The following is a 13843-nucleotide window of genomic DNA, read 5'->3' as shown; positions in this document are numbered from 1 at the left end:
CAAGTGATAGAAAGAGAAGTATTTATAGTTTATGGGAAAAGGGAAATTGTAGAGAGAGAAAGAGACCGTGAAGAGAGTATATTCCGGCGACGTTACCGTTATAACGATCTAAATTATGTTTTTTTTTTGTTTTTTTTAATAAATAAAAAAATTGACGTGGCATTATCCATAAAGGGTTTGGAAACAGAGAACACGTGACAGACGTCGTCATGAATTTGCTTTAATTCTTTTTGTAATGTTTAAATTTTATAATAATTGACTTGTCCTAAAATATAATTAATTTTTCAACTAAATACAGTGAAGTACAACTCAATTATTAGTAAAAAAAATGTTATTAAAATAGTGAGAATTATAAAAGACTGAAATTTTAGGATTTATTATTTATTTATTTTTGTCATTAGAGAGTGAGATATTATCAAATTTTCACTTTAATTTTATTAAAATATTTGATAAAAAAATATCAACTTTATTTAAAATTTATAAAAAAAAGTCACTTTATATGAAAACAAAATTTCTAACCGATTTAAGTTTGACAATTTTCAAAACTATTTGTTATTGTGATAGTTATCGTTCTAAAATGTTAAATTTTTTTAATAACTATCCTTTTAGGTATATCATAAAAAAAAATTATGTATATATATAATTTTCTCAAATATTTATTGTTAGACCTTATAAGATTTATTGATGGCATCAAATGGTTTGTGAAAAAAAAAATATTCTAAGAAAAATATTGACACATTTTATTGGTTGTTTGATAAAGAGGATATTATTTTTTTATATATATAAATATTATTTATCATATCAATTTCATTTTTTCATAAAATTATTTAATTTATTAATTAAAAATAAAAAATAAATTTATTTTATTTTATTTTTATTAATTTTAAATATAAATATATATTTTAATAATTCATTTTAAAAAGTTCTTAAATAAGTTTTTTTTATTAAACAACAAAATCCTTAAAACCCAATATCAAACAAGCTTTAGGAAGAAATGTTGATTCTATTTAAAATGAAATATCTGGAAAATATAGCATTATATTATTTTATATAGGGCAAATTATCTGGGCGGCCCTCGAACTATCTCGATCGCTCATTTTTGGCCCTCAAATTAATTTTTGAAACAAATCGCCCCTTCAACTTTTATAAAGATCACCCGTGGAAGGAACAAATCGCCCCTTCAACTTTTATAAAGATCACCAGTGGCCCTTCCATCAACTTTTTAGTTAAACCTTATGGTTTAAGTTTAAAATATTATTTTTTTATATATTATCTTTAATCTTATATTTTATATTTATATTTATATATATAATTATTAAATCGCTTATATATAATATTATATATATATATATTATTATTAAATTTATATAATTATTAAATCTTTTATATAATAAATAAATAATATATATATTATTTTTATCTATATATATATATAATTTATATATATTATCTTTAACTAATTTATATATAATATTTATATAATATATATTTTAAAAATTAATTTAAGTGTTAAAAGTATTTGAGTAGTTAAATAATTTATCTTTCAAATTATTTTGTAAAATATATATTCTATAAATTATATAAATTTATTAAAAGTAATTCTAACCTTTTAACTACTCACATACTTTTAACACTTAAATTATTTTTTAAAATATATATTATATAAATATTATATATATATATATATATATATAATTACCACTTAAATTATTTTTTAAAATATATATTATATAAATATTATATATAAATTAGTTAAAGATAATATATATAAATTATATATATATATAGAGATAAAAATAAATAATATATATTATTTATTTATTGTATAAAAGATTTAATAATTATATAAAATTTAATAATAATAATAATATATATATATAATATTATATATAAGCGGTTTAATAATTATATATATAAATATAAAATATAAGATTAAAGATAATATGTCCTATAAAAAAATAATATTTTAAACTTAAACCGTTAGGTTTAACTAAAAAATTGACGGAATGGCCACCGGTGACCTTTATAAAAGTTGAAGGGACGATTTGTTTAAAAAATTAATTTGAGGGCCAAAAGTGAGCGATCGAGATAGTTTGAGGGCCGCCTAGGTAATTTGCCCTTTTATATATTTAATTTTAAATGGATAATTTGATACAGAAGAGAATAAATTATATAAAATTAAAATGATACAATGAGATGTATTTTTCATGATTGAAATGTCTGAAATAATTATGATTCCAAATTTTATACTTCAAATGTTAGTTAAAAATTAGAGTAATTTATAAAATAATCAAGATTAAAAATAATTTAAATAATAATGAAAATATAAACCTATATATAAGGAAGCAAAAGCACACGTTAAAAAATATAGACTAAAATAAATTGTAGTATAAATATGAACTAAAAAAATTTAAAAATTAGTACAACCCTCAACTTCAATTTTTTTTAATAGACTCTTATATTTAGTTTCTTACCTTATATTTTTATGTTTTGAACTACCTTAATTAGTTAATAAAAAAATATTTAATTTTAACTATTTTTCATAATACTATAAAGTAACCATTTTCAAATATATTCCATATTAGTGTGGAATCAAAATTTGTAGTTATAAAGTTATGAGTTTCAACCTTCATAATTATTTAAATAAAAAAAACAAGAGGAATACAAAATAATATGTCAGGTTGTTCCTAATATGATCACAAAAATATGTGTTAGATCTCAATTCATTTGAATTTTAAAAAACTTATGTTTTTTCCTTTTTGAATTCTTTTGGCGTTTATTTCAATTGTATGATATATATTGTTCAGACAATTCTTATATTATGGCTTGTATTTAATTGATAAGTAAAACACATATTATATTTAGTTTTATATATTTAAAAAACAACTAAACGTAATTTTATTAAAAATTCAAAAAAAAAAAAAAAAACCTTAATGAGTTAATGATTCAAGGCACACAAACATTTATTTTAATTTTATAAGTAACATAAATAAGAATAATAACGGAATAAAACAAGCAAATAACAATCACAATTACATAAAAATTAAATCATTTTAAAAATATTTAAACTAGTAATTTCCTCATAAATAATAAATAATGTTTCATCTTTGACAAATACACTCATTTTTTTCACAAGTAAGAATTCGACTCCACGTTCGAATGAGTGAGTTTCCATCAAATATCATTCCAAACTTGTTTAATATCATTTTTTTAATTCTAGAAAAAGTTCTTGTACGTTCCATCCGAATGTGATAAATAGTATTATAAAAAAAAATATTTAAAGACATTTGAAGAGAAGTCTTTACCTTTTGTCACTTGATGTTCTTTTAGAAAACTAAGAAACCCATGGATAACTTATCCCAAAACAAATAAGCAAATGAACAATCACAAAAAATATGATATATGGTCTCCTCATTTCCCACACATAAAACATAACTTAAATTCGAAATATTCATATACTTCTTGATTCGATCTCGCGTATTAAGCCTTCCACGAAACACCAACCACAAGATGAATTGGTGTCTAGGAATGACTTTTGAAAACCACACCAAATGAGACCTAACGATTCCCCTCTAGCACGAACAACTTCCAATGCTAGCCTCGAGAAAAACTTGTCTTCACGTTCAACACCCCAAACTCGAGAATTTTCATGATCTTTAAAATGATAAAAAGATATAAAATCAAGGATCCTCGTTCATTTTATCCTGATTTGAGTTAGTAAAATTTTGAAATAGAAAAAACATAAGTGTGGCTGCTGGGATTCGAGCCCAGGTCTCCACGGCCACAACGTGGAATTCTTACCACTAAACTACAGCCACTTTTGTTTACAATTTATATGTTTTCTATTTTATTGGGAAATCAATTTGGTGACATTTAGGATTTTTTGTTCTGTTCATGGCTAAATTGAAGTGGGTTTGTTTGAAGAAGTAATAAGTAATCAAGTGAAGAAATAAACAAAAAAAAACTAAGCTAAATCTAATATTGAAGGGTATATAAACTTCAAAGTACATTAATGAATTATGTTCAACTAAAATGATCAATGTTCAATTATGCATCTATCACCAAAAACACATGTTCATATTGATTTGATTGATATGTTCCTTTGACCTTCAATTTGATTTGACTCATCTATAGTTAATTGATTGAGTTCTTTAATTAGAAGTTGTGATATCATTTTATTTATGTTGTCTTTCAATAACTTATTACATTAGATTATTGACTTTCCCAAATGAATGAATGAGATCACGTGGTTATGATTAATAAAAATTGAAATAATTAAATTCATATTATAGTTGGGAAGATCAATTTGTTTTGGAATGTGAAGTGTATATTATATGTTATCTCTTTTGGGCTATATCTTTTTTAAAGCTATACTAATTACAATAAAACTATTTCCATGAATTTCATTTTTTTAATAAGAAAATATTACTCTTTTGATTCCCATTTTTAATTTAAAGAAAGTTATATCTTTGTTGGGCATCATAGTCACCATGTCAATAAACCAGTTAAACACAACAATAATAGTGACATACCAAATATAAAAATATTGAAATTAAACAAAGGAAAAGGAATGATTATAATTTCTTGTATATTTCATTGTGATAATCTATGTTTATATACATAGTAAGAATTCAAATGCCAACAAAATTTAGAGTTTACGGAATTGAAAGATTATACAATATCTACAAGGAATATAAAAGAATCATTTGTTGTCTTTCATACTTACATCTTAGTGACGTGAAGGCTCATAGTCATGTGTGACCGTTGAAGAGGAATATGTAAGGTAGGAGTAATCAGAAAATCAGATAAAATATAAGTGGGCCATTGAAGCTCACAAACTGTAACTGCGAGACTACGATACTCAGCTTCGACAGTAGACCTTGAGACAGTTGTTTGCTTATTGGTCTTCCAAGAAACAATAGTGTCATCTAAGAAAAAACACAATAACCACTCAAGGATCGTTGAGAATCAGGGCAATTGGCCCAACCAGCATCACAGAATGCGTGAACCTGTAGAGAATTAGACCTGGGATAAAATAATCCAAGTGAAGGTTCTGCTTTTAGAAATCTGACCAGTCTAATAGCAGCCAGCCGCCCAATGATGCTCCATGGATTGCTCATAAATTGATTTAATTGTTGGACCCCTTAAGTAATATTTGGTCTTGTGAAATGTAAATACAAGTCTTCCAATTAATCTCCGATATTTATCTGGTTCGGATAAAGGAGTCCCACCATCAGTAGGAAGTTTCTGTCCTCGAGGAAATGGTGTTTTGGAAGGCTTGGCACCAAATAATCCCATATCTTTAATAATTTCGAGTGTATACTTCCTTTGATTGATATAAATGCCTTTAGATGGCTTTCACATCTGCAATTTCTGATAATGAATTTTCAGCTAACAATGCATCATCAACATATAATAGAAGAGAAGTGAAAGTTGAACCTTTTGTCTTGGTAAATAAACAATTATCACGACTGTTTAAATCCAAAAGCTAACAGCTTACTGCAGAATTCAAGGTTCCATTGGCGAGAGGCTTGTTTAAGTCCATAGAGACTTTTAACTAGCCTACAAACCTGTCCAGGTTTATTAGTTTTGTAACCTTGTGGAGGTTGCAAATAGAGTTCCTTATCTAATACACCATGCAAAAAAGCATTGTTAATATCTAATTGATGAAGAAACCAAGATTTAGAAGCTGCAAACAGCTAACATAATTCTGACAGTCACAGCCTTTGCCACAGGTGAAAAACAATCTTGAAAATCTATACCCTCTTCTTGATTATAACCTTTAGCCATCAACCTGGCTTTATACCTATCAATCTGTGAAGATGTAAATACAACAACATTTTGTTGTGGAGTATAAACACAACTCTTTTGATGAATAATACCAAATTTATGAAGGAGTTGTTGACACTGAAGATGTAAATTCAGTGTCAATATCGGTTCAAATGCTTTTAACACTTCTATCAAACTGATTATGTGTCATGTGAAAGACATTTTCAAGAGTAGGTGTCACTTGAGTTTAAGAATGCATCATAAACGTCCGTCCATGTACAACGAGTATAATCATCTACGATAGTAAGCATAAATGGAGTATTCAGGAGGGAAGTTTGTCGATAAGGACCCCATACATCAATGTGTAATAGTTGAAATGGAAGAGTTGATTTAATATAGTAAGATGGAAAAGACAATCGATGTTGTTTAGCCTTTGGACAAATTTCACAATCTGAAATTAGATTTAAATCTAAACTTGACAGTGAAACAAAAGGATATATATGTTTTATAGCATCAACAAAAACATGTCCTAGCCTTCTATGCCATTCAGTAGGTGAAATAGAAAAAGTACTAGAGCTAAGTCCTACAATTAAAACTAAATTTATTATCAACTTTGATACAAGATTTGTCAAGCAAGTAAAGATTTCCAGAAAGCTTCCCTAATCCCACTAAGTCATTATTGTCCAGGTCCTACAACACACAATGATCTGGATGAAAAATAAATTTCAATTTCATGTCTTTAGTTAGTTTGGCTACCGAAAGCAGATTATGTTGAAAAGTGGGTATACACAGTACATTAGTAAGTGTAATTTTTGTAGTAAGGTGAATGGTACCAGTGTGTGACAGTTTTAGTGGTGTTATCTGATAGGTATGCTTGTATAGGTTTGATAGGAAAAATGTTTGGATCACAACATATATGTTTACTGGCACCACTATCTAAAATCCAGTAACTAGTTTTCATTTTATTAACATTAAAAGCATACAAATCCATACCTGAGTATTCTTTCAGATGGACAAAGTTTACTGAAGCTTCTGCATGTGACTTACCTTTCAGCATTTTCATCAGTTTTTGCTGAATAAGAGCAGTCATTCATAGATGCCTCCTGTTTCTCAAAATCTTCTGCCTCAAATGGAGTCTCGACCATATTCGCACGGATATCCAATGATTTTGAAGCAAGAATCTTGGTTATGCCCTTCCATATTACAATTAGTACAGGTTTTAGTAACAAACCTTTTGTTATAACTGCGTTCAACAGCTCCTTTATTTGACACATAAAATATGCCACCATCTTTCTTAAAGTATTGGTCCCTCACAATCATTGCAGATTGTTCCATCTTCTCCGGGTATGTTGCTTGAATCTCCAAGTGTTTCTCAACACTCAAAGCCATTGAAAAAGCTTTGTTCATAGAAGGGAGAGGGTCCATAATCTGGTTACGCATCTGAGAATAAGGCTCACTGAGACCCATAAGAAACTGCATCAACTTGTTTCTATCGTAGATGTCAATAATCTCTTTTGTTGCACTACAGGTACAACGAGATTGCAGATGCAAGGAGTGGGTTGGAGACATTGCAGTTCATCCCACAACTTCTTCAGTTTGGTGAAGTATTTCTCCAAGGTCATAGAGCCTTGAGCAATAGAGGCTATTTCTCTTTGAATATGATACAACAAAGGTCCATTGCATCCTCCATATCTTTCTTTAATCTCATCCCACAGCATTTTGGCAATAATGGTATAGAAAAAAGCCTCCACCAACTCCTTTTGGAAGGGAGGTGAAAATCCAGGACCTCACCATACAATCAGCTTTCTCCCACTGCTCCATTTTTGCTAAACTTTCAGTTGGGCGTTCACAAGTGCCAGTGATGAATCCAGTTTTTGACTTCGCACCAAGTTTGATTTTCACGCCTCTACTCCAGGTCATATAGTTCTTACCATTAAATAAATATTAAATAAATATGGTAGAAACCAAAGGAGCTCCAGGATGGTCTGAGTTATGTAGGTGGGTAGGTGAATCGGAAATGATAACGACAGCGGTATCAGTGGGAGTAGAACCATCTAGGTTTTCAACTTTACTATCAGCCATTAGCTCCGATACCATAAACTAGGGCTGCAAATGAGTCAAGTCGCTCGTGAGCTACTCGCGAGCCGCTCGGTCGAAACTCGACTTTGATCAAGTTCGAGCCGAGCTCAAACCAGCTCGTTTAATATTCGAGCCGATCTCGAGCTCATATAATGTTTGCTCGATGCCTTGTCGAGTTTTTTCGAGCCTGATAATATAATATTTTTTTTTCTTTCTCTTTTCAAAGCCCATATAATAGGCTCAATCCATATTATTAAATATCATTTAATAATTTAATAATATGGATTGAGCCTATTATAATATGGATTGAGCCTATTATACGGGTTTTGAAAAGAAAAAAAAAATATTGTTTTAAATTTTAGTATTAAATAAAAAAATATATTATATTATCAGGCTCGAAAAAGCTCGACAAGACATCGAACAAATATTATATGAGCTCGAGTTCGGCTTGAATATTAAATGAGAAAGCTCGAGCTCGGCTCAAACTCGATCAAAGTCAAGCTCAAGTCGAGCTTTGACCGAGCGGCTCGCAAGTAGCTCACGAACGACTTAACTCATTTGCAGCCCTAGGTGCTAACACTGCAAATCCGAGTGAAATGGCCAGGGTATAAAGTGTTGACTACCCCTACTGAAGTATCAATGTTTACTGTGAAGAACTTCATCCAGGGGAATGCCTGGATACCCTATACTGGAATTCTATTTATTCTAAATGTAGTATAATTATTAAAAGAAACTTATGGATACCCTATACTGGAATTTTATTTATTCTAAATCAAGTATAATTATTAAAAGAAACTTATCTAGTACTGTCTTTAAGGTTTAAGCACAATAAAAACATGACTTTTTTGTTTGCATAGATATGATAGATTAATTATGAATTTGCAGAAAATATCAATTACACTTTTTCTTAGAAACAAAGACTAAATATTGTAATACTATAACAATAGAGGATACATGAATTTAAGATAAAAATTTGGATGCACATCAATAGAGATTCACATAAGCACAAAAGATACATTGATATTTCAACTTCAAGGCCTTGTTAAAACAAAAAGGCAGCAATTAAACACAAAGATGTATAGACAGGCATGTAGGCATGTATATTAATGGATCACATTTATGAATGTTCAAGACTGAATTCAAATTAGAGTTGAATAAAACTCAAATGTTTCTAATACTGTATCTATGCTAGGTCCTAAGAATCAACGAGGAACCCTAGGATGACAAGAAATGGGACGGAAAATAGTTGATAATTCTATTTCCCTCCCAAGTTCTCACTCCTCTCCTAAGATGTATTACCCTAACCGTTTGAATTCTTACACTGGTATGACCCACAAAACAAGAGATCAAAGAGAGCAACGTGAACAAGTCGATGTGATTAACATTCACTAGACGCTAATACCCTTTCTAGAACGATTCAAGGCTTAAGCGGAGAGATCCAAGGCCCTAGCTGAGCACTTGACTCGGATGATGCTCAATATTGCTAATCTCGACGATTGCATTCACACGATGGAGGTTCACAATTTTGGCGGAGAAAGGGCAACGGTATTTTGGAGGAACACCGAGACGATCGTTACAGGGAGGACAGTAGAAACGAGCAATACCGGAAAGAACACCGAGAACCTCAGCGTCGGGAGCAATACAGACCACCCACTAAGTACACAAAGATTGATTTCCCAAGGTTCGACAAAGGATAGATTAAGGCAGCCAAACCAACCAAAACAATTTCAGGTTAGATGATTCCCCAACTGACTTAATGATTGATATTGCTTTTGTTCATTTTGTGGGCGAGACCGGAGGCTCCCTCACGTGGTTTCTATTTACAGAACCTATGATTCAATGTGGCATTTGAATGGTCGGAACTTTGAAGGCAGATTCTCCAAGATTTTGGTCCAAAACCATTCGACGATCCTTTGAACGATTTGATTCAACTAAGGCAAAGAGGTCGATCAAGGAACACAACCAACGATTTGCGAGCACTATACAACATAGGCCAAACTTGGTCCAAAACCATTCGACGATCCTTTGAACGATTTGATTCAACTAAGGCAAAGAGGTCGATCAAGGAACACAACCAACGATTTGCGAGCACTATACAACATAGGCCAAACTTGCCCCAAACTTTATGTTATCAACTATTTAGGGGTGATATCAACCCTACACTATGACGTTGAAACGTTGAAACCGATTGATCGTATCGAAAGCAATGAGTATAGCAGTCTAGGAATGGCAATGGGACGGTTCGGGACGAAAAATGCATTTACCATCTCGGCCCTGTTTTTATTTCGTGAATTTTTTTACTACCATCCACGCCCAATTTGATTTCGAGGAATTCCCGTGGGGCACCGTTTATAACATATTCTAAAAAATAAATAATTTTTTTATATAAATGGATTTTTTAATATAATATATTAAAAATTTATATTATTATAAAAAATAAACTTAAAACTCTTATAAAATATAATGAATAAATAAATAAATTAGTGATTTTATATATTTAATTTTGTTTATAGTGTTCGGGGCATAATTATAGTGAAATCGGGGCGGGGACACAAATACCATCCCCAATCAACTACTGGTCAAACCGTGGAAAAACCGCCCCAAACTGGGCAATTCGGTTCAATTACCGCGGAGCAGTTTCAAATTGTCATCCTTACATGGCACATTTGCAAAAGAAGATGCTTTGATCGTTGCGACTATCGGGGTACTTGGCGACTCAAGGGCCTCCCTTGTTACCATTATCTAACACCCATAGTTGTCAATAACGCCCATACCGCTAGCTATAGCGAATAGCCTAGCGCGCACTTGTAACTATGAGTGGCTATAGGCTACGCACTTTCAAATAGTCCCGCTTTTGTCGCTATTGCCCCTCATAGCGACAAAATCCTCATAGCGACGTTTTAAAAAATAAAAAATTAATATTAATTATTTGACTTTTCATCTCCCCAAAATTTTATCATTTATTTAAATTTTAAAAAAAAAAAAACAACTATTCCTCTTCTTTGCAAGCTTCTTTTATTCTCTTACTTTTTTCTCTTAGTCTTTTCCAATTCTTTTCTCTTCTTTTCCTCTAATCTTAATTCTAGATTTATTCTCTTATTACTTTTCTCTCATTCTCTTCTTTTTCTCTAGCTTTTTCTTATCATTCATTCTCTTCTTTTCTCTTCATCTATACCTTTAAGAAGCTCGAATGTAATCACATCTAAATCAAGGGGGAAAAGACCAATAGGAACATCTAACCCTCTATCTCGAAAAGCCTAGAGAAAAGAAAAGAAGAGAAAGAGAGAAATCAAAGAAGCGTGCAAAGAGGAGGAAGAGTCAAACATTTTTTTTTTTGCAATTTAAATAAATGATAAAATTTTAGGGATATAAAAAGTCAAATAATTTTTTTTTATTTTTTTAAAAACATCGCTACGAGGGGCAATAACTTTTGGCGCTATATGATCTATAACGACAAAAGCGGGGCTATTGGAAAGTGTGTAGCCTATAGCCCTTTATAGCTACAAGTGGCCTCTTATACCTACAAGTGGACGCTATGTTATTCGCTATAGTTAGCGCTACGGGCGCTATTGACAACTATGAGGTAGTCGAACCTCTCATTCAGCGTTATCGAGATCGAAGGCTGGCATTCGCAAAAGAAAGAGGGACTGCCAAAGACCACGGTAGTGTACTATCAGGCCAATCCTTGAGCTTTTTTTTTTCGTGGACGAGGGGAGGCATTGTAACAGTTTATTTACTATTGTGTTATGTTTTCAGTACTGTTTTTATTTCAGTCCCTGTTTTTAATTTAGTCCTCCAAGGCCAGGTGACTCTTTTGTATTGGAGTAGTGTTTTGCTTCTTTTTGTGGTAACCAATTGTGGACTAGGTTCATTTGTATTAAAGGATAGGGGAGATAGAGAGTATGTTTTTTGATTAAACATTGAACTCCCACCCTTTTCAATTCTATTCTCACTTAATCTCTGCTAATTCATCCACGTCTTCTATTCTCTCACTTTTTCACAGTTCTTTGCCCTAACTGTTTGAGTTCTTACATAAGCATATATACTGAAGGGGATTTTTTTTCATGTTATTGTTTGTGAACTTCTCTAGAAAGAAAGAAGGAATACAACAATGTAATTATAGATATATATATAATTCTCACACATCATATTTTGATATATCATTAGAAGGATTAATACTAGAATCTTCAAAAAGAAAAAGAAAAAGAAAAATATAGGAGTTAATCAATTACGTGATATACCTGGATTTTGTTAATCCGTTAAATGGTTAACTGACCCCAAACCAAATTGCCGGGTCAACAGAGATGACTTATCCTCTAGCACAGTTCATCTTCTAAGGAAAACTCTTCACCTCGTTCGTGTTAGCTACATTCTAATTCGACACCAGTTGAGCAAGAAATAAAGACCTTGCCAACGAGAGCAAAAACATTCCGCCATATTCGAACTGTCGAAGCTTGGACAACCTTCATTTAAGAGGGTTTCAAATCCTTCAAACAAATGTAGTACAGAACCAACAACTCAAGATATAAATTTGGATGTTCACTTAAGCACAAAAAGAACCTTTGAATTTCAACTTCAAGGCTTAGTTAAAAGCTTATGTAAACAAAAAGCCAACAGTTAAACACAAGGATGCATAGACAAGATCTTTGTTATATGTTAATGGAACACACTTATGAAGGTTCAATAAGGAACCCTAAGATGAAAAGCAATCGGACCTATGGAAATAAACTGAATGGAGAGAATTCGAATTATCAAAGTGGCTAGAGGATAAAGGAACATATAGATAATTAGCAGTACGTAGCCTTATCTATAGCCCAAAGGAGATAACTATTAGGAATAGGATTAGGATAAGTATAGCTAAATTTATTATTTAGCATAGTAATTCAATTCATAGTATAATTAGGATATCATCAGTATAAATATATTGTTTAAGGATTTAATATATGAAAAGTTATTAAGGAAGTTTATTATCCTTCTCAAATTCTCTTCGAACTCATCATGTCTTTTGGAATTCTAACCCTAAAGTTTGAGCACAAATGGTTTCACATAAAAAAAGTCTTTATTAATAATATATATGTTAATCTTCTGCCATATTTCAACAATTTGATCTTTTGAAATTGCATCATTTTGTTGTTTCCCAGATAGAGATCCAGCAGAATTCAAGCAGACCCCTTTCCTGACAATAGGAAGTGGAAAGGGAGGTGTTAATGTATTTGTACATTAAATCTTTTTGGTCTTCAGACTTTGCATAAATGCTCTCATCTATGAAGCCGGTCAAATGCATATATCATCTTCTACATCAAAAGGTTGATGTTCATGAAGATGCAAAAGAACATGATAATTTAATGTTTTGAGCTTTATTTGAATTTGTGATATACATTTATTATTATCACAAATTGAAACAATCATGTTCAAATGTATATCACGTATTTTGTAGAAAGAGATGTCCCCCTCCCTTTAGCCCTATTTTGTAGGAAAAGATAAAACTCAAACTAATATCACCTAGATATGCTAACATAATATTTCTCCAATGTATGTTTGATTTAGAACAGATGGCTCATCGAAATTTTTTTACAATTTTGATTTATGAACAGACGCATTAACCAAGGCAGCATCATAAGAACTCTTACTTACCATGTGCAAGTTTTTGCAATGATATTAATTGACAATTCATAATCTTCTTCGCAAACCTTGTACAATTGTTTATCATAAGGGACTTTTGTCTACTTGAGAAGATCATTGACTTGGTTCAAGGTGATAGAAGCATAAACACTTAATGCTTTTAATATGAGGCATACAAACCCTTTAACACTTGCCTTTAAATTAAATCGGCTTAATTTAGATTATACACACAAATATCACAATTCTTCTTGCAAGTATTAATAATCAATTGACATGACAAATATGATGTAATTAAAATAGGAGGTAAGGAATAAGGATTGACAACACATAAACTGAAGTAGCAATTTCGTTTCTATTTTATGAACTTCTCGAG

General features: G+C 30.9%; 1 non-coding gene across 1 annotated transcript; it reads right to left on the bottom strand.

Annotated features, from left to right (window-relative positions):
• Positions 1–3746: 3746 nt before the first annotated feature.
• Positions 3747–3818, bottom strand: TRNAH-GUG. Its single transcript has one exon. It is a non-coding gene; the product is annotated as a tRNA-His (tRNA).
• Positions 3819–13843: the final 10025 nt, after the last annotated feature.

The sequence above is a fragment of the Impatiens glandulifera genome, chromosome 2 (assembly GCF_907164915.1).
Source record: "Impatiens glandulifera chromosome 2, dImpGla2.1, whole genome shotgun sequence".
Lineage (NCBI taxonomy): Eukaryota > Viridiplantae > Streptophyta > Magnoliopsida > Ericales > Balsaminaceae > Impatiens > Impatiens glandulifera.
This window is presented reverse-complemented; position numbering and strand designations above follow the sequence as displayed.